Source organism: Lepidochelys kempii, chromosome 6 (assembly GCF_965140265.1).
Source record: "Lepidochelys kempii isolate rLepKem1 chromosome 6, rLepKem1.hap2, whole genome shotgun sequence".
NCBI classification, from domain to species: Eukaryota; Metazoa; Chordata; order Testudines; family Cheloniidae; genus Lepidochelys; species Lepidochelys kempii.
Window position 1 is genome coordinate 69,793,797 of NC_133261.1, and position 26,785 is coordinate 69,820,581.

Consider the following 26,785-nt stretch of genomic DNA (forward strand, 5'->3'; position numbering starts at 1 on the left):
TTGATGTTGGGATCTCCTATTCTCACATTACGTCTGATTCTGAATAATAAGAGCTGGAATCACAGAAAGGTGGATGCCAGAAAATGGTATAACTTACCCAGGGCAGTTGGATTGTTCTGGGTCTTAAATGAGGATATCATTACTATTTAAAAAACAAACAGACAAACTCCTCACAAAAGTCACCAATACTATTTAAAAAGTAGAAGGGGTTTGTTTATTTCTTATATTTAATATATGCTCTTAGATGTGAAACTGTTTTTGATATGATTGTCACCACAGAATCACATGACCTTGTTTGCCATGTGATAGTCTTCTCCTTAACATGTTCTCTCTGCAGTAGAAATTCAGTTAATGCCAGTTTTGGTATCCTCATTTCTACATAATGCTTTCAGAATGGTGAAAACTTTGTTAAAAGATTACTTGTGATTTTTACAATGGAGCACTCATTGCTATAGGTAACTTTAGAAATTATAAAATGCTATACTGCTATTAGGGTTGTGTCATTATTATGCGAATTTTTTTTTAAAGTGATTCACTATCCCATAAAATGCTACTTTAGTTGGTTTTTTTTTTTTTTAAATTTACAAATGGAAAAAACTTGGTTCAGTCACTCTTTTTTAAGTCAACACCTTTATTGCTTTTAGCCTTTTTACTTGTCTAATTCAGATTACTTTGACTTTTAAAATCTATTGTTCTGTGATACATAAGGCCCTACCAAATTCACGACCATGGAAAACATGTCATGGACTGTGAAATCTTGTCTCCCCTCCGTGAAGTCTAGTCTTTTGTGTGCTTTTACCCTATACTATACAGATTTAATGGGGGAAATCAGCATTTCTCAAACTGGGGGTCCTGACCCAAAAGGGAGTTGGAGGGGGGTCACAAGATTATTTTATCAGGGTCCTGATATTGCCACCATTACTTCTGTGTTTCCTTCAGAGCTGGGCAGCAGGAGAGTGGCAGCTGTTGCCTGGGCACTGAGCTCTGAAGGCAGCACCCTGCCAGCAGCAGCACAGAAGTAAAGGTGGCAATACCATACCATGCCATCCTTACTTCTGCACTGCTCCTGGTGGCGGCACGATACAATAAACACTTTAAAATGTAAGATGAATATTTAATATTTTTATTGTTCATTTCCTAAATATGGATTGCATGAAAGGCTGTAATGACTTTGAGGAAACTCTTCTTGTCTGTTAGATTAATAATGGGAGTAGGTTTGTGTGTGTGTGGTTTTTTTGGCAGCTCAGCTGGTGGAAAAAGAGCATCTCCTCTTGGACCAGGACTTTTCTATTATATAAGAAATTGTGTGACATGACTTCTTTTGCATTTTGAACAGTATGTTTGCAATACACAAATTGAACTACAGAGAAGGTCACCAAAAGACTTGCATGTCATTTGGTCATCCAGCAGCTGGACTCTTAGGTATACCGTTGTGGTCTAGGAGCAGTGCTGTGACAAATTAAATTTACATGGAAAGATTATTATTTGATGACTAGTGCTACTTTGCAGTTAACTTTTGATGATGGATACAGACTCTTCACCCATCTCATCCTAAACACTTTCTCACTGTTCATTCATAATTTTTTTTTTTAAAGGCCAGAAAGGAGACCATTGTGATAATCTAATTAGAGCTGCATAATGCAAGTCATAGGACTTTTCTGAATTAATTCTTGCTTCAGGTCCAATAACTGTGGTTGCACTAGAATATATCTTTTTGAAAAAACATCTGATCTTGATTTTAAAAATTTCCAGTGATGGAGAATGCACCACAACCCTTGACAAGTTGTTCCAATTGTTAATTATCCTCACTGTTAAAATATTTGCATCTTGTTTGTAGTCTGACTTTGTCTATCTTCAGCTTCCAGGCATTGGATCTGGTTATACCTTATGTCTGCTATGTAAGGATCTGAAGGAGGCAGGCCTAGAATCTGGGGCTGTGAGGACTCTTGATCACTGACACTCCCTTGTCACCACCAGAAGAGACAGATGAAGCAGCACCTCACTAATCTTGAAAGGTCAGGTCATAGAGGAAGTCCTGTCAGTATATCCAAGGCCTAGAGTGCCTGATTGTCTTGCACTCATGACTTAAGCCAGGAAGTGACCTGGCTGGATTGTCCAAGCAACTGAGCAGACTTCCTGTTGCTGCCCCATTGGACCCTGCTCTTTGCTTGTCTCCTGTGATCTGCATCCAGTCCTGTTCTTGGTTCCTGATCTGCTTCTGTCCTATTCTTGGTTCCTCCTGCCTTGCTCCAGCACCCAATCCTGGTTCCTGCCTTACTGCTGCTCCTTGTCTCATATCTGGTTCCTACTGCTATGCCTCACTTTTGACCATTTACTCTGATGTCTGACTCTGACTCCAGCTGTGACCTCTTGATTTAACTTCTGATGCCGACTCTTGCTCTGACTATTAGACAAGATTGCCTGTGTCCTGGTTCCAGACATGTTAAATTGAAGAGCCCTCTGTCGTTAAATTTCTATTCCCTGTTTAAGAACCTACAGTCTGTAGTCAAGTCACGCCTTAATTTTCTCTTTAAACTAAATAGATTCAGCTCCTTGAATTTCTCAGTATAAGGCATGTTTTCAATTCTTTAAACATTCTCATGGCTCTTTTAAATCCTCTCCAATTTTTCAACATCCTTCTTGAAATGTGGACACCAGAACTAGACGTGGTATTCCAGCAGCGGTTGCACCGTGCCAAACAAGAAGTAATATAATGAGGTGGCCAAATTGCGGCTCATGTGCCTCATGCGGCTCTTTTACAGTTAAAGTGCTTCTTGTGGTGCCCCCACATACTCCTCTCATTCTCCGCCTACCAGACTAGGGAGGCAGGAGCTCAGGGTTTCTGCCCTGCGGTGGGGCTAGGAGCTTCTGGCAGAGATGACTGGTGCCTGTTGAGAGTGGGGGGATACAATTTAAAGGTTTGTCCTCCCCCCAACAGCTTGAGTCATGCCCCCCTCTTATCCTCAGTGGCCCCTCCCTGCAGTTCCCAAGTGCTAGCTCCATGGGGAGGCAGCCACAAACAGCTGGGAGCTGTGGGGAGGAGGCTGCTGCTTCAGCTCTGTGGGGAGAGGCAGTAGGAAAAGCAGAGGCTCTTCCTGGAAACTCCCAGCTGTTTGCCGCTGCCTCTCCCCACTGCGGCAGCTCCCAGCTTGCCTGCTCCAGCAGCTGCCATGCAGGGAGGGAGCCCTGTGGTACCATGTGATTGAGTGGGGCCAGCAAACCCTGTCAAAAATCTGTGGGGTATGTGACACCCCCCCCACACCCCATGCCTCACTTTTGCTTGGCAGAGAAAGGGGTCTTGAGACTTCAGCACCTTGGGACATGCCTGCCGAGACTTGGGGCTTCAGCCCCGTGGGGCATGCCTGCTGGGGCACAGAGTTCCAGAAGGAACAGAGCAGAAGTCCCAAGCCCCCGCAGGTGTCTCCCATGCGGCTGAAGCCCTGAGGACTGCCCCTGCAGGGCTGAATCCCTGACAGGCTGCCCCAGCTCTCAAGCTTCTGAAGGTTGTCATGTGCATCTCAGTGGGTCAGTAAGTTTAGCCACCCTGTAATATAACTTTCCCACTGTATATTCCTCTATTAATACATGGTAACAGGATGCTCTGCTCCTTTAAGGACCTGGGGCCAACTAGCACTGTTCAGTTATCAGACTCAGCTCGGAAGTGTTCAGGTTATGCCTGGGAAGGGCTGAGAGAGGGCACTGGCAAGGAAGCTGTAGGAGGCAGTTTGGCTTCTTTGACTGGCCCTGAAGCAGAGGGAGAGGCGTAGAGTGAAGTGACTCTTGGCCCCTTTAGATTCTGTTGGTCAAGGGTTTTTGTGCATTTTTTTTTTTAAATTAATAAACCAGGTCCTCATGGAACATCCTGAAACAGACTTTGACCTAGTATTAGTCTTTCCTGGAGTAGGGAGACAGGTCAGCAGCTTACATACATCCAAGGATCACACAAGGCCTTTTAGCCACACTATTACACTGGGAGCTCATGTGCAGTTGACTATCCTCTATTACTCCCAAGTCTTTTTCAGGATCGCTGCTTCCTAGGATAAAGTCCCCATCCTGCAAGTGTGGCCTATATTTTTGTTCCTGCGTGTATGCCCTTACATTTGGCAATATTGAAATGCCTATTCTTTGATTGCTTCCAGTTTACCAAGTGACCCAGATCACTCTGTATCAATGGCCTATCCTCTTCATTATTCACCTCTCCCCCAATCTTTGGAGATGACAGAAACTTAAGATATTAAGTAAAATATTAAATATCACAGGGCAAAGGACTGATCTGTATAGGGCCCCACTAGAAACAAACCTACTCGATGATTCCACATTTACAGTTACTTTTTGAGACCTATTGTTAGCCAGTTTTGAATTGGTTTAATATTCACCATGTTAATTTTGTATCACGATAATTTCTTATTCAAATGCCTTATGTAAAGTCTTAAGTATATTGCATCAACACTATACTTTTATCAGCCAAACTCGTAATCTCCTCAAGAAGATAACATGTTATGCTGATAAAATCTATTTTGCATAATCTTATGTTGATTGCATTAACTAAATTACCCTCTTTTAATTCTTTATTAATCAAGGCTGGTATCAGCTGTTCCATTATTTAGCCAGAAATTGTTGTCAGTCTGACAGACCTATAATTACTTTGTTCATCTCGTTTACACTTTAGAACTAGTAAGACAGCGTTAGCTTTCTTCCAGTCCTCTGGAATTTCTTCGGTGTTCCAAGACTTATTAAAACTCAGGCCAGCTCTTTTAAAACTCTTGGATGCAAATTATCTGGACTTGCTGATTTAAAAATATCTTATGATATGGTAGCTTTTTCACAAAAACAGACCAGAAATATTTATTGCACTCGTCTGCCTTTTCTGCGTTATTATTAACAGTTCTACCATTTCAATCTAATAATGGATCAATACTGTTGCTAGCATTCCTTTTTCCTGATATACATATGATTCCTTTTTATTGTCCTTAATTCTGCTGACCATAGATTTTTTTCTGTGCTGCTTTGATCAGTGTCCTATAATAGACCTCTAAAAGGCAGCCTTTTTCTTGCTTATCCTCTTTTAGCACAGTTATGTAGATATGATCTGCTATCTTGCATCTATTTTTTAAATGACTGTCTTGTTAATTTTTTTTACTATCAGTAGTTTGTTTAATGATCAACAAACCCATCCTTCAATGCAAATTATCTTGTCAACTATTGCAATATGTCTAAGCTTCGCTATCTGAGTTTGAATAAAGTTATTAAAGAGCTGATAAGCAAACTGACTTCAGCAGCACCTCTCTTCTGCTTTGGCTTGTATCTATCAGACTTCAGACCAGGTTATGATATGGGGATGGAATTGGAGGGTATCTCCTTATCCTCATGGACAGAGGACAAACTTAATTGTTGATACTAGATAAGTGGTTCCCAAACTTCTTCCGCCGCTTGTGCAGGGAAAGCCCCTGGAGGGCCGGGCTGGTTTGTTTACCTGCCGCGTCCGCAGGTTCGGCCGATTGCGGCTCCCAGTGGCCGTGGTTCGCTGCTCCAGGCCAATGGGAGCTGCTGGAAGCGGCGACCAGTAGCAGACCGCGGCCGCTGGAAGCGGCGACCAGTAGCAGACCGCGGCCGCTGGAAGCCGCGATCGGCTGAACCTGCGGACGCAGCAGGTAAACAAACCAGCCCGGCCCGCCAGAGGCTTTCCCCGCGCAAGTGGCGGAACAAGTCTGGGAACCACTGTACTAGATGTATGTGTCTTCAATATCATTAGTCACGTGTTGCTGTTGATTTGCCTTCAAGAGGCCTATCAGGAATGGGACGAGTTGCACAAAGCTGGCTTTGATTTCTTTTGAATAGGTAACCTAAAATCATGATGAGTACCTCTTTTTTTCTCCTCAAGATCTCTGACTTTTGATGTCACTCAGAGTTCAGGTCTCTCACATTCTCTATTCAGTATAGGTCTGAATAGCAAGGGAGATCATGAGAATGTGTGGACTTCAGTAAGTTGACACCCAGTTCTACATCTTGTCTTCATCAAACATAGCCAGCGCTAATACTTGAATGTTCCAGTAGCTGAATGAGAGAAGTGTAAGAATGAAAAATAGTTGGCTTAAGCTGAGAAGGATGGAAGTATTGCTGGATGAAAGGAACTAGCTTTGAGGGACTAGCAGGAGCTCTTGCCTCATCTTCTATAGAAGGTATTTAATCGCCTTCCTGTGGTCAAGGTGATCCGGAGACCTGGGTACTCATCTTAAATTCTTGGCATTCAAATAGAAGCTGTAGTCAGGAATGCATTTTACTTTTCAGCCTTTTTTGCATCTCGTTCTTTCGATCAAGATGTAGCCACAGCAATCCATGTCTTTATTGCCTCCAGGCTGAACTGCTGCAATAGGCCGCTTATGTTATCCACAGGCCATGCAACAATGGCAAATGATCCATCATGAAAAGGCTCATCTGTGCAATGTAAACTGATGAGCACCTCACATCTTTTTTATGTATACCAGCTCCCCATCCAGTTCCAGATATTCTTTGAGGTGTCCTTATATTACTCTGTTTTCAATCAGTTGTTGACAGGCTTTCTTAGAAATCATTTCTTGCTCCAGGGTTCGCTGTGACATCTTAGATGCTAGGTGTTCTCAGTTGAAGTCCGCATTTGTGGAATTCCTTACCAAAGAAGACCAGGTTGAGCCTGGAGTTTACCCCCTTGAGAATACAAAGCACGATGCATCTATTTGCTCCCTCAATAATGATGGCTACAGAATAGCTGATAGAAAAGGAGTACTTGTGGCACCTTAGAGACTAACCAATTTATTTGAGCATGAGCTTTCGTGAGCTACAGCTCACTTCATCGGATGCATACCGTGGAAACTGCAGAAGACGTTATATACACACAGAGACCATGAAACAATACCTCCTCCCGCCCCACTGTCCTGCTGGTAATAGCTTATCTAAAGTGATCATCAAGTTGGGCCATTTCCAGCACAAATCCAGGTTTTCTCACCCTCCGACCCCCCCACACAAACTCACTCTCCTGCTGGTAATAGCCCATCCAAAGTGACCACTCTCTTCACAATGTGTATGATAATCAAGGTGGGCCATTTCCTGCACAAATCCAGGTTCTCTCCCCTCCTCCAAAAACCACACACACAAACTCACTCTCCTGCTGGTAATAGCTTATCCAAAGTGACCACTCTCCCTACAACGTGCTTGATAATCAAGGTGGGCCATTTCCAGCACAAATCCAGGCTTTCTCACACACCCCCCCCCCCCGGACACACACCCACTCACTCACTCACTCTCCTGCTGGTAATAGCTCATCCAAACTGACCACTCTTCAAGTTTAAATCCAAGTTTAACCAGAACGTCTGGGGAGGGGAGGTAGGAAAAAACAAGGGGAAATGGGCTACCTTGCATAATGACTTAGCCACTCTCAGTCTCTATTTAAGCCTAAATTAATAGTATCCAATTTGCAAATGAATTCCAATTCAGCAGTTTCTCGCTGGAGTCTGGATTTGAAGTTTTTTTGTTGTAAGATAGCTACCTTCATGTCTGTGATTGCGTGACCAGAGAGATTGAAGTGTTCTCCGACTGGTTTATGAATGTTATAATTCTTGACATCTGATTTGTGTCCATTTATTCTTTTACGTAGAGACTGTCCAGTTTGCCCAATGTACATGGCAGAGGGGCATTGCTGGCACATGATGGCATATATCACATTGGTGGATGTGCAGGTGAACGAGCCTCTGATAGTGTGGCTGATGTTATTAGGCCCTGTGATGGTGTCCCCTGAATAGATATGTGGGCACAATTGGCAACGGGCTTTGTTGCAAGGATAGGTTCCTGGGTTAGTGGTTCTGTTGTGTGGTATGTGGCTGTTGGTGAGTATTTGCTTCAGGTTGCGGGGCTGTCTGTAGGCAAGGACTGGCCTGTCTCCCAAGATTTGTGAGAGTGTTGGGTCATCCTTCAGGATAGGTTGTGGATCCTTAATAATGTGTTGGAGGGGTTTTAGTTGGGGGCTGAAGGTGACGGCTAGTGGCGTTGTTATTTTCTTTGTTAGGCCTGTTCTGTAGTAGGTGACTTCTGGGAACTCTTCTGGCTCTATCAATCCAGACTCCAGCGAGAAACTGCTGAATTGGAATTCATTTGCAAATTGGATACTATTAATTTAGGCTTAAATAGAGACTGGGAGTGGCTAAGTCATTATGCAAGGTAGCCTATTTCCCCTTGTTTTTTCCTACCCCCCCCGCCCGACGTTCTGGTTAAACTTAGATTTAAACTTGGAGAGTGGTCAGTTTGGATGAGCTATTGCCAGCAGGGGAGTGAGTGTGTGTGTGTGTGTGTCCCCCGGGGGGGGGGGGTGAGAGAGCCTGGATTTGTTCTGGAAATGGCCCACCTTGATTACCATGCACGTTGTAGGGAGAGTGGTCACTTTGGATGAGCTATTACCAGCAGGAGAGTGAGTTTGTGTGTGTGTGTGGGGGGGGGGAGGGTGAGAAAACCTGGATTTGTGCTGGAAATGGCCCAACTTGATGGTCACTTTAGATAAGCTATTACCAGCAGGACAGTGGGGCGGGAGGAGGTATTGTTTCATGGTCTCTGTGTGTATATAATGTCTTCTGCAGTTTCCACGGTATGTATCCAATGAAGTGAGCTGTAGCTCACGAAAGCTCATGCTCAAATAAATTGGTTAGTCTCTAAGGTGCCACAAGTACTCCTTTTCTTTTTGCGAATACAGACTAACACGGCTGTTACTCTGAAACCTGTCAGAATAGCTGATGTGGTCCGTCAAGGAGACCAAGCAAGAACATTTCACTGAAGAAAGTGGTATGAGTGACAGAGATTAGTTTTCTTTCGGATGACGGTGATACTTTAAAACTTGTGAATAGGACCTCTAAATGCTACTGAAGTGGGCTGCATTAAAAATGCCAACCATAGATACTGTCTTTAAGACTCAAGAAAAAAAAAAGTTTTGTATATCTTACTTTTGCATTCTCTTAGGGCTGCAGGTTAGGGATGGTATGGTGTTGGTTTATATTTGACCCTAATTAACCTGTCCAGTCTCTACCAGAGACCATTACGTATGCTTCCTTTATATCTGAATGCCATGGAGGAAAATTATTTTTTTCACAGTTTTAGGGTAGCAGTTATGCAGCAGCCCCTGCTCCCATTGACTGAACACTTACATGAATGTGATGAGTGACCTTCCATATTTTGATTGTTGTTGATAGCCCTTTGCTTGTTCTGGGTGGGTTTTTTTTAAGTTCACATAATGTGCCTTCAGTCACTTGTGTTTAAATGTATTTTCTTGAGTTCCTCAATCTGAGAGAATTTTTCCCTCTTTTGGACTATAATTTGATTTATTTTCAGATTCCTTTTTTATAAAAATACTTCCCCAATACTAAGGACCATTAAACTTCAAAAAGCTCAATCTTAATTCTTTTAACTCAAATTTTAGCTGCTTGTCCAATGTCTGTCTTCTGTTTTACCAAAAAGACTCTGTCCAATATTAACAAAAGGAATTAAAGCCTAAGTTCACTTTCGGTCACTGTCTGGAGTTCTCTTACTCCACCTTGAATCTCTGTGGAGCATCATGTTGAGATAACTTACTTGTTGCTTTGAGTGCCTTTGAAAGAAAATCTGATCTGAGTATTTTTAGCACAATCTTTTTATTATAAGGATTAAATGTATTTTTCACTTATGCAACAGTTTTATATTTCTTTTATAGAGTTTTATGCTCTGTGGCTTTTTAATATTTGTGACCATTCTTAACTCTCCTCAATTTTGTAATGGTTCTCTAATATGGTGAATTTGCAGCTCTTTTAACTGGCGAATGCCTCTAATAATTCTCTCCTGTAATAGATCTAGGACTGAGTCTCCCATTTCCTCTCATTCACTTTCTTTCCCCTCGTTTTAGGCTTTGTTTTTCTGTCCCTGGAGATATTTCAGTTGCATCACTGTAATCAATCTTCTTGCTTGGCGTAAAAGAAAAAAAAAAATTGTGGAAGGAAATCCTGAAGAAGCCACATTTTTGGTGTTTGAGTAGGCATCCAAAAATACAGGAAGCATGATGCAAACTTCTAGAAATCAGGGTTATAAATAGTATCCACAGCTTTTTCATTTTTTAAATCAAAAGGTCAAAGTCAGTGCAATCCAAGAAAAGATGAAAAATTCCTGTTGTAAGACTTGCTCATAAAAATTAGTCTACTGTTAGTAAATAAAGACCATTCTGCAACAAATAAATTGTCAATATCCATTGTGTTGCAATAAAGTTGCGGGAGGGCAATGATTGTAGATTAGCTCCTGAAAATATAATAAATACACAAATTTATAAAGCAGAAGTTGGGCTTTCTACTCATACAGCATATGACCTACAAAATCAAGGATATGAAAAGGTAAGTCACCTAATGGTAAATAACTCTTCAATCTACAAGCGCACACCTTACCATTACCACAATTTCTGTATACTGGAGGGGAGTCCAGGCAGTGCAACTTAACTCTCCCCCCCTCCCCCCCCTTTTCACCCTTCTGCATATACCACTGGACCAGATTATTTCCCCCCAACACTAGTAGTTGATTTTGTAGGGAGTGGATAATTTGATAAAGGGTTATTTTCGGATGAGTGGTGGAAGGCTGGCACTCCTAGAGAGGCAGAGTTAAAGTTTAGTAGTTGTGGTAGTAGTAATAGTAATTTGTGTGCTTGTAGGTGGAAGAGTTATTTACCATTACGTGGGTTAACTTTTTGTTTCCTTTGTGGATTTGTGTTGAGCATGTTGAGCAACCTTAAGTACTTCACAGGTAAATTTTTTTGCATATTAATTTCCTAGGTTTTTTAAATACTTGATGCAGGGATTGGAGAAGGTGGGAAGATGGTCCTGTTGGAGGTAAAAATGCAGATGCTGATGGAGAATTTTATCTGTCAGCAGCTGTGCATGAATCATTCTTTGTTGTAGGGTAAAATCTGACAGGAAAATAGTGATCCCAACAGAGAAGGTTTCAGGTGAGGCTTGTCCCCCCACACCAGTCTATTTTACATGGACCGGACCACTGTCAACTGATAGGATATGTATGTGCAACACATAAACTTTTTGGTTAGAATATGAATGGGAGTAAAAAACTAATATAAATCTAATATTTTTAATAAAACAATAACTATCTGATGCATCAGAACTAATCAGGATCCATTTCTTTACCAATTTGTGTAGGTAAAAAAATGTTTTTTAAGACAGATTGGTCAACATTCCTAACTGGAGTTGCTAACAAGTGTTACCATCATGTTCGAAATTCTTATTGCGGATGGCAGGGGCTAATGAGGAAAGAGACCAATGATATTTTCTGGCCAGGTGGCTGCAACTTTATTGACCCTGGATATCTCCTAAAAGCAGCACAGCAGAGGAATGGTAAAATGGAAGGGCATGGGAGCATCTACATGCCCTGATACCTAGCCCAAGTACTCTGCCGCCTGGTAATCATGGAAACAATCTCCAGTGGCTTACGATATCCTGCTACTATTTGTTTCCTGTGGTAAAGACTGATGGATCTCTGATCAGGGCTTGGGAAGAAGCATGGAAAACCTACTTATGGTTGGTTTCAGAGTAACAGCCGTGTTAGTCTGTATTCGCAAAAAGAAAAGGGAGTACTTGTGGCACCTTAGAGACTAACCAATTTATTTGAGCATAAGCTTTCGTGAGCTACAGCTCACTTCATCGGATCCGATGAAGTGAGCTGTAGCTCACGAAAGCTTATGCTCAAATAAATTGGTTAGTCTCTAAGGTGCCACAAGTACTCCCTTTTCTTTCTACTTATGGTTGTGAAATGTTCAGGGCCTCAGAGTGAGTTGCCGTTGCTAAACCTCTTGCAGACCAGGTCCATAGCTACTCCTTGTTGTAGTGACCAACCTCTTCTTCTGGAGCAACTACCAAAACCTTTTTTCACTGGCAACAGGAAAAGGAAAATTAGCAGTGTTGTTAGCAATGCTCATTACAATCATATCCCTAAGAGTAGTGGTTCTCAAACTTTTGTACTGGTGACCCCTTTCACATAGCAAGTCTGAATGCGACCCCCGCCCCTTATAAATTAAAAACATTTTTAATATATTTAACACCATTATAAATGCTGCAGGCAAAGTGTGGTTTGGGGTGGGGGCTGACAGCTCACAATCCCCCAGGGGTCCCGATCCCCAGTTTGAGAACCCCTGCCTAAGAGTATGCTGTTGTGGTCATCCTCTTACGAGGCAAGCCTCCAGTAACTGACCTTTAGAAAACTTCACTCTGTGCTACAATTTGAAACCAGACTGTCTCCTTGAGTGAGCACAGGCACTGTTTTTTCTAGCACTGTATGAGACTCTTGGAATGGGGGGTGCTCAAACACATCATAAATAATACCCCATTATTAAAGATGTGCCAGACCAATTGTTACAGCCCAGTACATTACAAACATTGTACCATTCAAGGATGCTCCTGAGCTTAAGTCTTCAGTGGATACTTAAGCCATTAGGACCATAACCTGCCAGGGAGCATGAGCTCAAGTCTACAGTTCCTATCCAAAGCATATAATAAGGGAGTGATGAATAATTACTGTGTGGGGTCATGGCACAAACCAGCACTAGTTTAATTACTTACTTTAAGCATTTATACAAATTCACACCAGTAATACATAACAAGGTTACATTTTGTTTAAAAATGATGTGTTGCAAAATACACAGAACAAGTTTTCCAGTTATGGAAGAAAGAAAGGGCCTATGTCGATAAAGTGGGGAGGCTGATATTGTAGGGAGTGAATACTGTTTCAGTCCTTAGTTTCATCTGTGTCAAAGTCCTTGCCTGAAGCACTGTCTTTGAAAGTATCAAGTAATCAGGTCACTGATGTCAAATCCCAGAATAATTCTCATTTCCCATCAAAAGTGGCCTTGAATTATGATAGAGAGAAAAGTGTTCTGATCTTTTCTTCACATTTTTTATTTCAGAATAGTGAAGTCCCTTCTTTGTCACTGGCCTGAGATTTCAAAAATATTAGTTTGGCCCCTTTCAATTCTGTTTCCTTTATACTGTGTGCAGCGAGCAGAATTTTGTTGGTTATCCTAATCATATAGTATGACTACAACAATGGTTCTTACATAGCAAATTTTTATGGCTCTTTCCTTATGGGAAAGTGATAAGCATTTTATAAGTAGATAGGATCTTCTTTCACATCCAGGTTCAGAACTTTGATACAAGAAAGTAGGTTTGAATAGACTTTCCCTCAAGGGAAACTTGCACTGCTCCATTTTTGGCTCTTCCTTGTCTCTCTTCCCCCCTCGTCTCCCCGCCAATGTTCTAGTTGACAATCTGTAGCCATAGTGTCCTTCATTAGTTTTGGAATCTGCCCTTGATTTCAGTTAATTTTATTATGCTGTCCGAGTTCTGCATCATTTATTTATTTATTTATTAAAATTCTGGCTTCTTATTTAGGAGAGATTCTCCAAATTTTATATTTCAAAGAGGAGATCTTGTGTTGCACTATTCTGCTCCAGTGTTCTTTGCCAGAAAAATGCTATAGTTGAATGTTGCTGAGTGAATCTGACAGTGTGGCACTTCCTCTCAGCTCCAAGTTCAGGTGGTAGCTCCAGTATCTTTTTTTTAATGCAGATTCTATTACTAACAATATTAATTCTCCCTTTGTTTTGGGGATACTACAATCTGATTTTAAAAGCGGTCTGTTGACACTTCACTTCAGACTTGCAGACCCGATGCTGCCTTTCAGTGGAAAAATCTAATTTAAAATACTAGAGCAATTCTTCTTTTAGGTTGGAAGGTAAAGATTAATGACCGCAGTAAGATTTCCAAGGAGCATATATTAACCTGTGCAAGGACTCAGAATCCCCTGGGAAATTGAGGGCTGTCCTCATGAATCTCAGGATGTGGGTACATACCAAAAGCATAGGGTTTTTTTGGGTCTTGTTTTTGTTCCCCCCTCCAACACGTCCACAAATTCACTTAAGTGCATGGATTGTAAAGTTGCTTAAACAACATGACAGACAACCCATGCTCCTCAGCATGTGTGTGTGGACATTTTTTTTTTTTTTTTTAGTTTGTACTTTTTTGTTAGAGTGTATTTGAGGAATTGTTTAAAATGTAGAGTTACAATACTAAAAAAACCCCAAACCTTTCCCTGCATCATCTGCCATGTACACCCTGTCTTTGGGCTAATGTACATAGATAAGAAAGTGAAACTGACCAGTCTGGTTTCACTTCTAATTATAAGAAAATGCAAGAAGTAAACTCCATAAATACTGAAAAATGAAAATGATAGTATATTAAACTACTTTCATTTTTTATAATTTCATAAGTTATTAGTAGCACATATATTAATTTTTATTTAAAAATGTTCCCTTAAATGTTAGTTTGTATACTTCTGATGAAATGGAACATTTCTGAACTTTTGAAAACCCTTTTGCTATAATATAGTAAATTAAAGTATTTTGCATTTGACCTTTTTCCTGTAACAGTATGGAATAATTTATCATTAATATGTTACATCACACTACCCTCTATGAGGTTGAAAAACTGGTAATGTTACAGGGCGATATCAGATATTTACTTATGGCTATAAATACTGTAAGATGTTTTGGTGACACAATGAGTCAGTGCTTATGATGTCACCAAAACCTAAGGCACATTTAGTATCTTGTGAACAGTTTACCTCCTGCTATTTTTAAAATTATGTTATGGAGCTCGTGACTGCTTGACTATTCAAGCCATGTTTCCTTCCACTTCCCTTTATGTAAGGTGACGTTTTTAATACTAAAGAGATACATTAGTAGTAACAGATTTTTGAGTAGGATTGCAACTCTTAATTGTTTTTCTATCCAGCTGCTGCCCATTTTTCTGTGGCTATTTTCTCCACTGCCTGTTCTCTGCTGCTCTCCACATTTGGTACTCTTGTTCCTGTTTCAATTTCCTCAGCACCAGTTCAGCCAACTCCAACTGAACAGCTGGTTTGTTGAGGATTATGTCCCCCACTGTTCCTAGGGGAATTGTACCCCTGCATTCCCCACACCCTTATTTCTTTCTGAGGGGTATGACTGCTCTACATGTTGTTTACCTTGTGCCATGAGCATAATTCTCATCTCCTGTATGTGTCTTTTCTGCTGCAGTTAATCCGTGTTCTGTGCACAGATGCTCAAACTGCGCTTTGATCAGTTTGGCATATGTTTCTTGTTTGCTTATTTTGTGCTGCCTTTTGTTCTATTGACCTCTCTTGAAATAAACAAGCAGAAAACAACAAGCTTTTTTTCTTTCCTGTCCAACCTTATTACTTATGAATCTTTAGGAGATGTGTAATAGTATACTTCGTAAGTGCCTTGAGTGTGAACTTTGGTTAGCTCATAAATTGGGTGCAGATCCTGTTGACAATGCTACTGACACACATTTGAGGGTTAGCTAAGGTGTCCCAAATGAATTGCTGCCATCTGCTCACAGTGGGAGGGAGCCCTGTCTGTGCCCACCAGGTGAAACTCTCCCCAGCTACTGGCAATGCAGGCACTCTGCTCCAGGCTGCATGAGCCCTGCTCTTTCTCTTTGCAGGCTAGCAATTTACACATTCCACTCTGTTACACTGGAGTCCTCCATTCCCTATTGTCTTGACACCCCCAGTGCACTCCAGGTGTCTGCAGCCTCTGGGAACAGTGCACCCTAGTTCACTGGTTTGACTCTCCTTAGCACAAGGTGCTTTGACAGGTAAAACCAAATGGCAGTTTATTTAACAGAGCTTGAGATAAAGATTCAAATAAAAGAAAGGATAAGAGTTTGAAAATAAAAGGTTACAGGTAAAAGAAAAACATAAAACACATTCTATAGCTTATATTTATTAACAAGTTATTTTCCTATCTTATAAAATACTTGTCACTCAGTGGTTTGTTCTATCAGCACTTGTCCAGTTCTGAAAGCTGGGATCCACTTTTCATGAGTCACTCTTGCTTTCAGTATCTTTCCTTTGTAATGGATCACTGCCGTGGGCCATTTTTTCCTCTCTCATACAGTCACAAGCTATTGTTTCTTAGTCCCAGAGGGCCATCTCTTCTGAGAACTCTCCTGGGGTTTGTTTGTCTTTGAGTGTACTTAAGACTGTATCTTCCCCAAACAGTAAACATAAACTGGCTCAGTTGAAGAATATTCATTGTTCTCATGTTGATTGGATCTGCTCTCAGACTTCCCCTTCTCGGGTGATAGGTTTCACTCCCAACAGATTTGGAACATACATATCCTATATATTATGTAACTCTAAAATTGATTTCTATAAAAACATCTTGCAATAATCATGACAATCGGCTAGTTCTTAGCTTTTGTCAGAGACCGCACATTACCTTCTTCAGTGTAATATTGAGTAAATGGTTGGACATGATGTAGTACAGGGGTTCTCAGCCTTTTTCTCTGAGGCCCCCCTCAACATGCTATAAAAACTTCAGGGCCCAGCGAGGGTGGCGGAGCTTCGGGGCAGGGCCTTGGGCATAGGCATAGTTTGATTTTTCTTGGTGGGGAGGGCAGGGGCCAGCAGGGCTCGAGCCACCTCTGTATGGCGGGGTCCAGGGAGGGAATGCCACCTCCACCCCCGGACTCACCTCAGCAGGCCACCCAGCCTGTCTGGGCTGGAGAGGGGTGTGCAATCAAAAATTATAATTCAAAGGTGGGGGGCTTAGCTCAAAAAGTTTGAAAGCAGCTTTGGGTGCAGGGAGGGAGTCACTAGGGGTTGTGTGAGGGCAGGAGATAGCTCAACGTGGAGGTAGGGAGTCACTAGGGGCTGTGTGAGGGCAGGGGTGGAGGTAGGGAGTCACTAGGGGCTGTGTGAGGGCAGGGGATAGCTCAACGTGGAGGTAGGGAGTCTCTAGGGGCTCTGTGAGGGCAGAGGATAGTTCAGCTGGCAGGGAGGGGGTAGCTGGGGCTGTGTGCAGGCAGGGGAGTAGCACAGGGTGCAGGAGGAGGTACTAGGGGCTGTGTGTGGGGAGTGGGTAGCTCAGAGTGTAGGGAGAGGGTTATTAAGGGCAGTGTGCTGGGAGGACTCCCCTGTGGTCCCTATTCCTGGAGGGGTCTGCCAGCCACAGGGCTGGGTCTCCCCACCCAGGGGCTCTTACCGACTGCCTCTGTGGAAGCAAAGATATCTGGGAACTGAGGAGCAGCTTCAACCTGGGGCACCAGCAGGAGAGGAGGGAATGCTGCTGCTGCCTGCTCCATGGCACTAGCCAGAGCAGCAGCAGCTTCCCCGCACTGTCTGGCTCCATCTTCCTGCCTCCAATCTGGCCAGGGGGTGGGGAGAAGGAGGGGCAAGGTGTGGAGCTGCCCCTGGGACTGCAGTGGTCTTGTGCTGCGGTTGGGGGGGCGGGGCAGGGCAGTGCCCTCCATGTCTCCAACTCTGCCCATGTGCTCAGGGCTTCTGAACCCACAGGGAGCACCAGGGCTCGGGGCTCCAGGATTCAGACCCGTGTCTCCAGGCTTCAGCCCTGCGTGGACCCCTGGTTGAGAACCACTGATGTATTATACCTGCTAGGGCATGACTGGGCATATCTGTATCACAGATACATTGGTAGGCTCCTTTCTTTTTTAATTCTGTGTTGTGTACAGTTCAGGAACTGAAGCTTGTGGAAAAGACGTATGCTAGCTTTCATATGGATTATTTATGTAGAAACCTGAGATACTGTATACTGTGTGGAAATTTCAAAAATGCAATAGTTGTTAAGCCTTTCATTTTCTACATATTGCTCAGATATGTTATACACAGATTTACAGATGTCTAAAGTCTGTGAAATAGGCCACTTTGGAAAATTGCTTGTATGCATTTTCATCTTTTAATTAAAGAATTTATTCCTTGGTTCAAGTCACTGCAACCTTAGTTGTGGAGCTGCTAGGATGACTTCATAACACGTTATGCCAGTCTTGCAAAATTGTCACATGTATTTACTAGTTCAGGTAAAATCTACTAGGCTGTCTGAACGATGCCAATGACGGTGCACTCTGGCCCATCTGTCCTCGTTTGTGCACATCTGTGGGGAAGAAGAAAGGTAAAGACTGTGTGTATGTTTGTGGGATATTGTTCTGTGAGGGGAAAAAAGGTGTGGGGAAAGGGGATCCACTCTTGCTAGCTTCTTTGTCCTCTGCATCGCACAGTCTCCTGCATTCTCCCCTTTTGTTTAACACAGGATGGAGCAGTGCTCTATAAGGCATCCACGACACAGCTATAGAACACTATGAATTCTGAGCTGGTTCCAAAATATGCTACAGGTTGTGGTTTTGTGTTACGAGAATGAAAACCTTAGTCTTCTATTACCTGCCCCAGAATTTACTGGTCCAAAGTGAGCAGGTGAGTGGAAATTCGTAAGGCGAAGTATCGATTGTTAGTAATCTTTGCTCCTCCCCACCCTCCTCAAAACTACCACAGAATGGTTACCATGTTTCCATACCAGCTTTTCAGAGGTGGCTGAAGCGACTTCTGTAAAACACATTGGGATTTTTTGGTATGGGAAATGCTGTATAATATTTTATATAAAAAGTGGTTTGATTGCCAGGAAATTTGGAACACATATTAAGTTCTCATTTATATAATGGATTACATTTGGGAGAGTGGAGGTAGGGTTGATGTCTGTCTGTGCAGTTTAATCAAATATTTTTTGTTGCTTTATCAGCATTGCTAAAACTGTTCTTTGTTTTCTAAATTGTTGTAACAATTTTTTTTTCATGCTCTGAAATGAATCTAAATTTATTTCCAAGTTGAATCTTGCCTTGCTGGAAATATCTGATGTTGGAATAGAGCTGTGATAGTAGTCAATCTTCTTCTAATAGGAGTCTGCTGTAGCTACCGTCCCTTCACAGATTCTTGTTGGTGTACTTACTAGCAAGTTTGAAATGGAAGATAGTATGTGATATTAGGTGATTTCATAATACAGCTCCAGTGTAAGTTAGTGCTGCTTCCTTGTAGCTTTAATTTACATAGCCAGCACAGAACTCCTCTCCAATGGCAGAAAGCTTGTGGAGGCAATCTCTAGCTGGTTGAAAGCCACTTTGTGCCATTTCTGTCTTGAATGTCTGAACCCACAATATCTGGAAATCCTATTTGTTAGCATTGTTCCTAACTCTGAGGAGGTAAACAATAGACATGTCCTGCCTTGAATCAGGTAGTATTTCCTTGACAGGGTTATGTAATAATTTACAAATATTTGTGATTTTTCACAGCAGTAAAAATTTACTAGCCTGACTTGATCCTCCCTGAATATTTGTGGTGTTTGCTAAGTTGTTTAAAGAAAAATTGTTGTGTTTTGCCTACTGTCCTGTTAATGCAGGCATTGGTGTTTTATTTATTTATTTTTTTTAAATAAGCCTGAGGGGGGGCGGGGAGTTTCACCAGATATCTCTGAAAAATTATGACATCATAATCTCAGTCACCATACTGGTAATTTGGCTACAGCATGTTTCTATTCTCTTACCAAAAAAACAAAAACAAAAACAACAAAAAAATCCCATCTGCTACAAGAAGAGGGTTTTTTTTTTTTGTTTTTTTTCCTGTAGGGCAGATGATATGGAGAATGTTCTTTGCTGTCTCCTTAAAAGGAGTTGAGCATATATTAAGTTGGCAGTATGTTTATAAAACCTTTAATATATCTGAGTACTTCATTACTGATATCTGGATTAATAACTTCTTTCTCACACTTAGCTTGAAATATAACCTCTGCTGTATGTTTCTAATAGCTCTTGAGAAAAGAGAGTATAGGTCTTTTGGTTGTAGGGATCACACATGGCTATGTTACCTCAAATATGTGCTGAATTCTAGTCTTTATTACAATTTTGGACATCTACAGTAACAGTCACTGGGTATGTCTTCACTGGCAGAGTTACATCGCGCAGCGCTGCTCAGAGAGTGCTGAAGGGAAACCGCTGTTGTGTGAACACACTGTCAGCTGCCTGCACAATAACTTGTTCACACTTGCCGTGGTATTCGGAGGGGTGCACTCTGGGCAGCTATCCCACAGATCATCTCTTCCTCTTCTGGCACTAAGAGTTGTGGGAAGGCAGTGGGGGTCGCAGGGCATCTTGGGTCCTGTCCCAATGTCCGTGATGCATTGCTTCGCATCCCAGCAATCCCTGTGCTTCCGTCTGCATTTGGTGCCATCTTTCAACTGTTTGTGTACTTTGCCTCTTCAGTCTGCAGGAATGGATTCTGCACTGTTGACCAATATGCTGCTTTCTCTGACCAACATGTCACGAGTGGCAGTGGAGTTTTTCTTTAAACTACAAAGGAAAGAGGAGTTTGACATTGATCTTGCCATGCATAGTAGCTATGACACAAGATTGCTTGTGGCATTCACGGAGGTGCTGACTACAGTGGAACGCTGCTTTTGGGCTTGGGGAAACAAGTACAAAATCCTGAAAGGATCAAAAGACAGTCAAAATCTTGATAAACTACATTTCCAATTAGTCAAAATCCTGACGCTATACCCCGTTAATTATATTCCCCCTTTCAGTCATCCAGCCATCCCACTTTACTTTTCATATCCCTGCAATGAGGGATCTACCAGGCTTTTCTGACATCGCTCCAATAAATGATCTTTGGGGAAATAAATAGCTGTGAAGTGCTGTGTGTGAGCACACACAGCGTAGAGCAGTGATGCAGTGTTAGTGATTTTGAATGTCAGGATTTTGTGTGTCAGGATTTTGATCAAGTTCCAGTGTACTGGGTTTCTTAAATAATGCTCTACGTATTTGTCATGCACTGTGCATCAATAGTGCAGTTTTCATTTACCCTGCCTGACTCCAATTAGAATACACATAAAGAAGCTATTCTCTTGAGGCAGTGGCTCAATAAATCTGAGCCTGTCTGAGTGAGGTTTGTAGAATGTTGCTATACCCATTCTTTCTGGATTCCTTTGTCTTCCTCTCCCTTATAATCTTGTCAGATGTATACACTTAATGTGTGATTAGAAGGGTGGACATGTGGCTTCAGCAAAGGCGGATACTATCAGTCCATAACCAGATGCTTTCTAAGAGGTGCAAGTGACTGGTACAAACTTTATTTTTTCCAACCAAAGATAGAAAGCTGACCTAAGAAGCAAAGTCTTGAGGGTGTCTCTCACACCCCAGTGTAGTACATTAATAAATTAATTTGGTTGGCTATTCATTAAGCTGGATATTTTAAAATTTTTGCTTGAAATAAGTGTTACTTCACCATAATGAAGGACTTAATTTGTCATAAAATACCTTATATATGCCATAAGAATTTGAGAGAAGCTGTCAGGGTTGAATCCCTACTCTGGCACCTCGAGTGCAGGAAGCAGGAGCCCGCAAGGATTTAAAAAACTAATACTTGCCACTCCAGGCTTGTATTAAACTCCCAAGGTTACAGCTTTTCTCTGACCTTGGCTGTTAAACGCAAAAAAAACCCCTTTGGACCCAGGATGGAGCACTTGGTAATTCCTCCTTGTGGGGTACCTCCCCTTTCACCTCCCGTCCAGGGAAGAGCTGAGAGAAAACAAAGAAAATTAACTGGTGCCACCAGTTAATTCAACAGCATATGCACAAACCTCTTAGGGCACCAAAAATCCAATTCTGTTCTTAAAAAAGGTAAATTTTATTAACAACAAAAAGAAAGAAAATACATTTGGATCTTAGGTTTTTGCTAGATTTTAAAGGAGCAATTCCAAAAATTAAGCACCCAAAATAGCTTTCTTGGGGGTTCAGCTTAGAGGTTACAAGCTAACAAAAGCATTTGGGGTTAGCACAGAGGAGATGCACGAGCCAAAATAAAAAATAAACCTGATTGTGTCTGTCTAAACATTCCCTATCCAAATAATTTCTTCTAGGTATGGAAGATGAATTTTCATACCTAGTTCAAACCTTACACAGCATTCCTGCTATAGCATTGCTGCTTCGTGTCCCTCCAGACCAGAGAACAACAAAGGGAAAGTTTCTTTCCCAATTTTAAAAGTTCTAGTCTTCTCATTTGCTTTTTTGGTCAGGTGCCCACTCCTTTTCTTTTACCTGTGAGCTTGTTAACCCTTTACAGGTAAAGCAAGCAGAGAACAGACACCAAGACGGATTTTACAGCTAACTGGCTGGCTGGGTGTTCATAAAAGGGAGCTACCCCCCACTTCATTTATTGCAGAAGCTTATTTGACTGCAATCTTAATGAAAATTCCACTGTCTCTGAAGAGCAGGCTGACTCTCTTGTTGGTGCTAAAGAATATAATGATAAATCATCCCAGATTGTCCATTAACTCTCACAAATCTTGGGAGACAGGCCAGTCCTTGCCTACAGACAGCCCCGCAACCTGAAGCAAATACTCACCAACAACCACATACCACACAACAGAACCACTAACCCAGGAACTTATCCTTGCAACAAAGCCCGTTGCCAATTGTGCCCACATATCTATTCAGGGGACACCATCACAGGGCCTAATAACATCAGCCACACTATCAGAGGCTCGTTCACCTGCACATCCACCAATGTGATATATGCCATCATGTGCCAGCAATGCCCCTCTGCCATGTACATTGGTCAAACTGGACAGTCTCTACGTAAAAGAATAAATGGACACAAATCAGATGTCAAGAATTATAACATTCATAAACCAGTCGGAGAACACTTCAATCTCTCTGGTCACGCAATCACAGACATGAAGGTCGCTATCTTAAAACAAAAAAACTTCAAATCCAGACTCCAGCGAGAAACTGCTGAATTGGAATTCATTTGCAAATTGGATACTATTAATTTAGGCTTAAATAGAGACTGAGAGTGGCTAAGTCATTATGCAAGGTAGCCTGTTTCCTCTTGTTTTTTCCTACCCCCCCCCCCCCAGATGTTCTGGTTTAACTTGGATTTAAACTTGGAGAGTGGTCAGTTTGGATGAGCTATTACCAGCAGGAGAGTGAGTTTGTGTGTGTATGGGGGTGGGGGGGATGTGAGAGAACCTGGATTTGTGCAGGAAATAGCCCAACTTGATTGTCATGCACATTGTGTAAAGAGTTGTCACTTTGGATGGGCTATCACCAGCAGGAGAGTGAATTTGTGTGGGGAGGGGGAGGGTGAGAAAACCTGGATTTGTGCTGGAAATGGCCCACCTGATGATCACTTTAGATAAGCTATTACCAGCAGGACAGTGGGGTGGGAGGAGGTATTGGTTCATATTCTCTGTGTATAAATAAAGTCTGCTGCAGTTTCCACGGCATGCATCCGATAAAGTGAGCTGTAGCTCACGAAAGCTTATGCTCAAATAAATTGGTTAGTCTCTAAGGTGCCACAAGTACTCCTTTTCTTTTTGGATGTTTGTGGTGTTCTGTGACCTGTCAGCTGCCTAAAACATGCACCAATAACCTATAAATGGGTGTTCTGGTATGGTTTGATACTGTTAAAATATGGATTCTTTAGTGTTCACTTTAATGTTATCAAATTTGTTCTAGCTTTCTAAGGCCACTTTCCCCCCACCAGTGTATGAAACAGATCTGTGATAGAGTAAGTTATGTTTCTCCTTCAAGTGATTGTCCATAAGTACATTCCACTCATGATGCACATGTGCCCTGTGTGCTCAAATTCGGAGTCTTTTTGCCATCAGTGTCTGTATTACCGCATATGTGCCCTGAGTGTTCTCTGTGGCTTGTGTCAAGGACATGAAAAGGTGGAGTGCAACAGCCACCACTCGGTTCCTCTTACTATCTCTTGGCTTCAAGAGGGAACAGCTTGCAGTCTGTGGTTCATGAACTTCTAGCACCTTTTTCAAAAGTGACTGTAGCTAGGCTTGGAAAGATTAGTTTTTTATCAGTAAATGTCAATTTCACTGTACACACTCAGACTACTGAAAAATATTTCCATCAGTAATAACAGAAATGTGCAGATATGCAAAGTAAGAAAGATGCTGCTTAAGAATTTACTAGAGTTTGATATAAGGATATTTACTTTGTATATTTTGACACATGCTGTTCACAGTTTGTGTTTTAACAGTGCTGAAGCTTTGACTTTTTGAATCTCAACATCTACTGTCATTGAATAATTATCTGGCCTCCCTATTGTCTGGTCCCTCCACCTCCAATATTTTCTTGTAACTATGAACATTTAAATAGATTCAAATAAAAAGAAATGCTTAAAACCCATAATTTTGCACAACTGTGAAAATGTAAATTGTTAAAAATTGAAAAAATATTTTAAAATAAACCTAGATGTTATCCATTGAAATTATAAAAAATAAAAATTGAATTCTGCCAAGCCTATCCATAGAATCATTATGATTGTATAGTTTAGTTAGTTGCCTGTTGGTGCTTTATTTTTCCAAAATTAAAATTCTGCTGCCACTGGGATGGCCTCAGTCCAGTATCCTAGATTCAAATACTGCCCCTCCCTGTGAGGGTGCTGTGCCCATCATTAATGGGCCTAATATTAATTGGGCCTAATATCTGACTTTCCAGTTTTAGCTTGTCAGCTATAATTTTCAGCTTCAAATATTCTGTCTTTATCAAGCATAATTTTAATGCAGTCCTTGAATCACATCAACATGATCTTTGTTTTAGATTCAGGTATTTTAACTCCCTTTCATACCTTTTCCCATTAACATTTGTTGTTATAGATTATTGTAATGTCTTAAGAACTTCTACATACTTTTTGTAGTTTAGCTCATAATCTGGGTAAATTTGTAGGCCCAGTTGTCACAACAGACCCCAGGAATGCTTACAAACCCTTGCATCTCTTCTCTGATCCAAAATGATAGTGCCAGTTGCCTCGATCTAGGGGAGAAACATGCATGGGTGATCTACAGGCACAAGGCCTTTGGACCACACAATAACACGGATGCACATCCGTGTGCTAGAACTTGGGGCATTGCATAGAACTTGCGAGTCCTTTCTCCATCACATTTGAGGATAGTCTGTCCAAATAATAATGGATAATACAACCACTTTGTTCTACAACAACAAACAGGGTGAGGCAAGATCTTCCCCACTATGTTGAGATGTGGTTAGACTGTGGAACTCGTGCATCAGATGCCAAATCTCCCTCTCAACAGTATGTTTATGTGGTCTGCAGAACAGCATAGCAGATAATCTGAGTAAACATTTCTCATCCAGTTACAAGTGGGAGATCAAGGACTCTATCCTGCATAACATCTCTTTGAGTTATGGTTATCCGTGGATAGACATATTTGTGACACAAAACAAGAAGTGTCAGATTTTCTGCTGGGGGTAGGGGAACCCAGACTCCCTGCTTGATATCCTCTTAATCTCTTGGTCAGAAATCCTGATGTACATTTACCCACAGGTCCTGTTGGCTCCCAGAGTGCTCTGCAAGATCAGAGAGGACTCACCCAAGCTAATATCAATAGCTCTGTGTGTGACCAAGGCAGGTTTGGTTCCCAGATATTCTGTTGACCTGCCAGCCAAGGACCTTGTCTCTGCTTCTGGACCTGCTATCACAGAATGAAGGGAAGCGGAGATTATACATCCAGATCTGTAGTTCTTTTATCTAACATCTTGGCCACCGGATGCATATCAAAGGTAGAGCAATCATGCTCCTTGTCTGTCTGGAATATCTTAGTGAACAGTAGGAAAGATCCTTTAAGACAAACTTACCTAGTGAAATGGATGATGCCTTCCTGCTGGTGTCTCCAAAAGTCCCTGTCTCTGCAAGAAGCTTGTGTGTCTGAGATCTTAGAGTCAGACTATTGGCTTGACTTGAAACAGCATAACATGTCATTTAGCTCCATCAGGTTCTCCTTGTGGCTATTTCTGCTCATCCTCCAGTGGATAGACATACCATTTTTTTCATCTAGCTGTGATCAGATTTTTGAAAAGTCTTGCTAAGGTGTTCTCACCTATTAAAGAACAAATCCCACCATGGGACTGTAACTTGGTTTTCTTGGCACTGAGAAGCCTACTCTTCAAACTGACGGTGTTAAAAACATCATTCCTGGTTGCTATTGCCTCTCTGAATGTCAGAGAAATCAAAGCTTTAATGACTGGCTCTCCTTATATACCATCTTTTATCCAGACAAGATGTCTCTGAGGACACCTGCTAAGTTCTTGCCAAAGGCAATCACAGAGTTTCATCTGAACCAGCAAATTAACCTACCTACATTTTTTTTCCTAACCTTCACGCTACCAAAGTAGAGGCTACACTGCACTCTGTAAACGTCAGGCATGCCCTGACATTTTATCTGCAAGGAACAAACCCTTTTAGATCTTTGCCGGGATTTCTTTGTCGCCATCACAGAGAGGATGAAAGTCAAAACCATCTCATCTCAGAAACTATAGAGGTGGACTTTTGATAGTGTGAGAACTTATGAGGTGGGCAAAGTAAACCTTCCTACCACACTGAGTTCTCTCCCTTAGCAGCGTCATTGAAGAATATGTATATTCTGAATATTACATATAAAGCAGCCAGTTGGGGCTCTGGTCACATGTTTGACACATTAAGTTGTTACTGAAGCCTTACAATCAGATACTGCATTTGGCAAGGCTGTTTTACAGTTTTTGTTCTCTTAAGATTCTGAGCTCTCACCTCCATTGCAGTGATCCACGGCTTAGGAGTCAGCACTAGTGGAAAGTGCACATGGACAACGCAGCTCAAAGAACTCCAGTTACTGTACTTGTAAGTAATTTTCCTATGTGGAATGTGTGGTAGATGGCCATATCAAAAAGCCCCAGAGTTTCTGGTTAGGACTCTGAGCTGGGACCAGAACAGCTGGAGCACATTATCCTCCAAGGAAATCAGCCTGTAGCATACATCGAAGAGGAGATCAGGAGTTGACTGCTGGGTGTGGATGCAAAGCCAAATAGATACACCGAAGACTTGTCTAAAGGAA

The 26,785-nt window shown here is 41.8% G+C and overlaps 1 protein-coding gene across 3 annotated transcripts in view; it reads left to right on the forward strand.

The window, feature by feature from the left end:
- TTBK2 (tau tubulin kinase 2) overlaps positions 1 to 26,785 on the forward strand; it is a 210,364-nt gene that overhangs the window by 4,826 nt on the left and 178,753 nt on the right. Inside the window, exons 1-2 of one of the 3 annotated variants that reach the window (XM_073348602.1) lie at positions 17,339 to 18,309; positions 26,493 to 26,571. The exons of the other annotated variants lie outside the window; for them this stretch is intronic. The gene's annotated coding sequence lies outside the window, so the exon portion shown is untranslated. Of the gene's footprint in view, positions 1 to 17,338; positions 18,310 to 26,492; positions 26,572 to 26,785 lie in introns of those variants that run through there. 3 annotated transcript variants of the gene reach the window in all.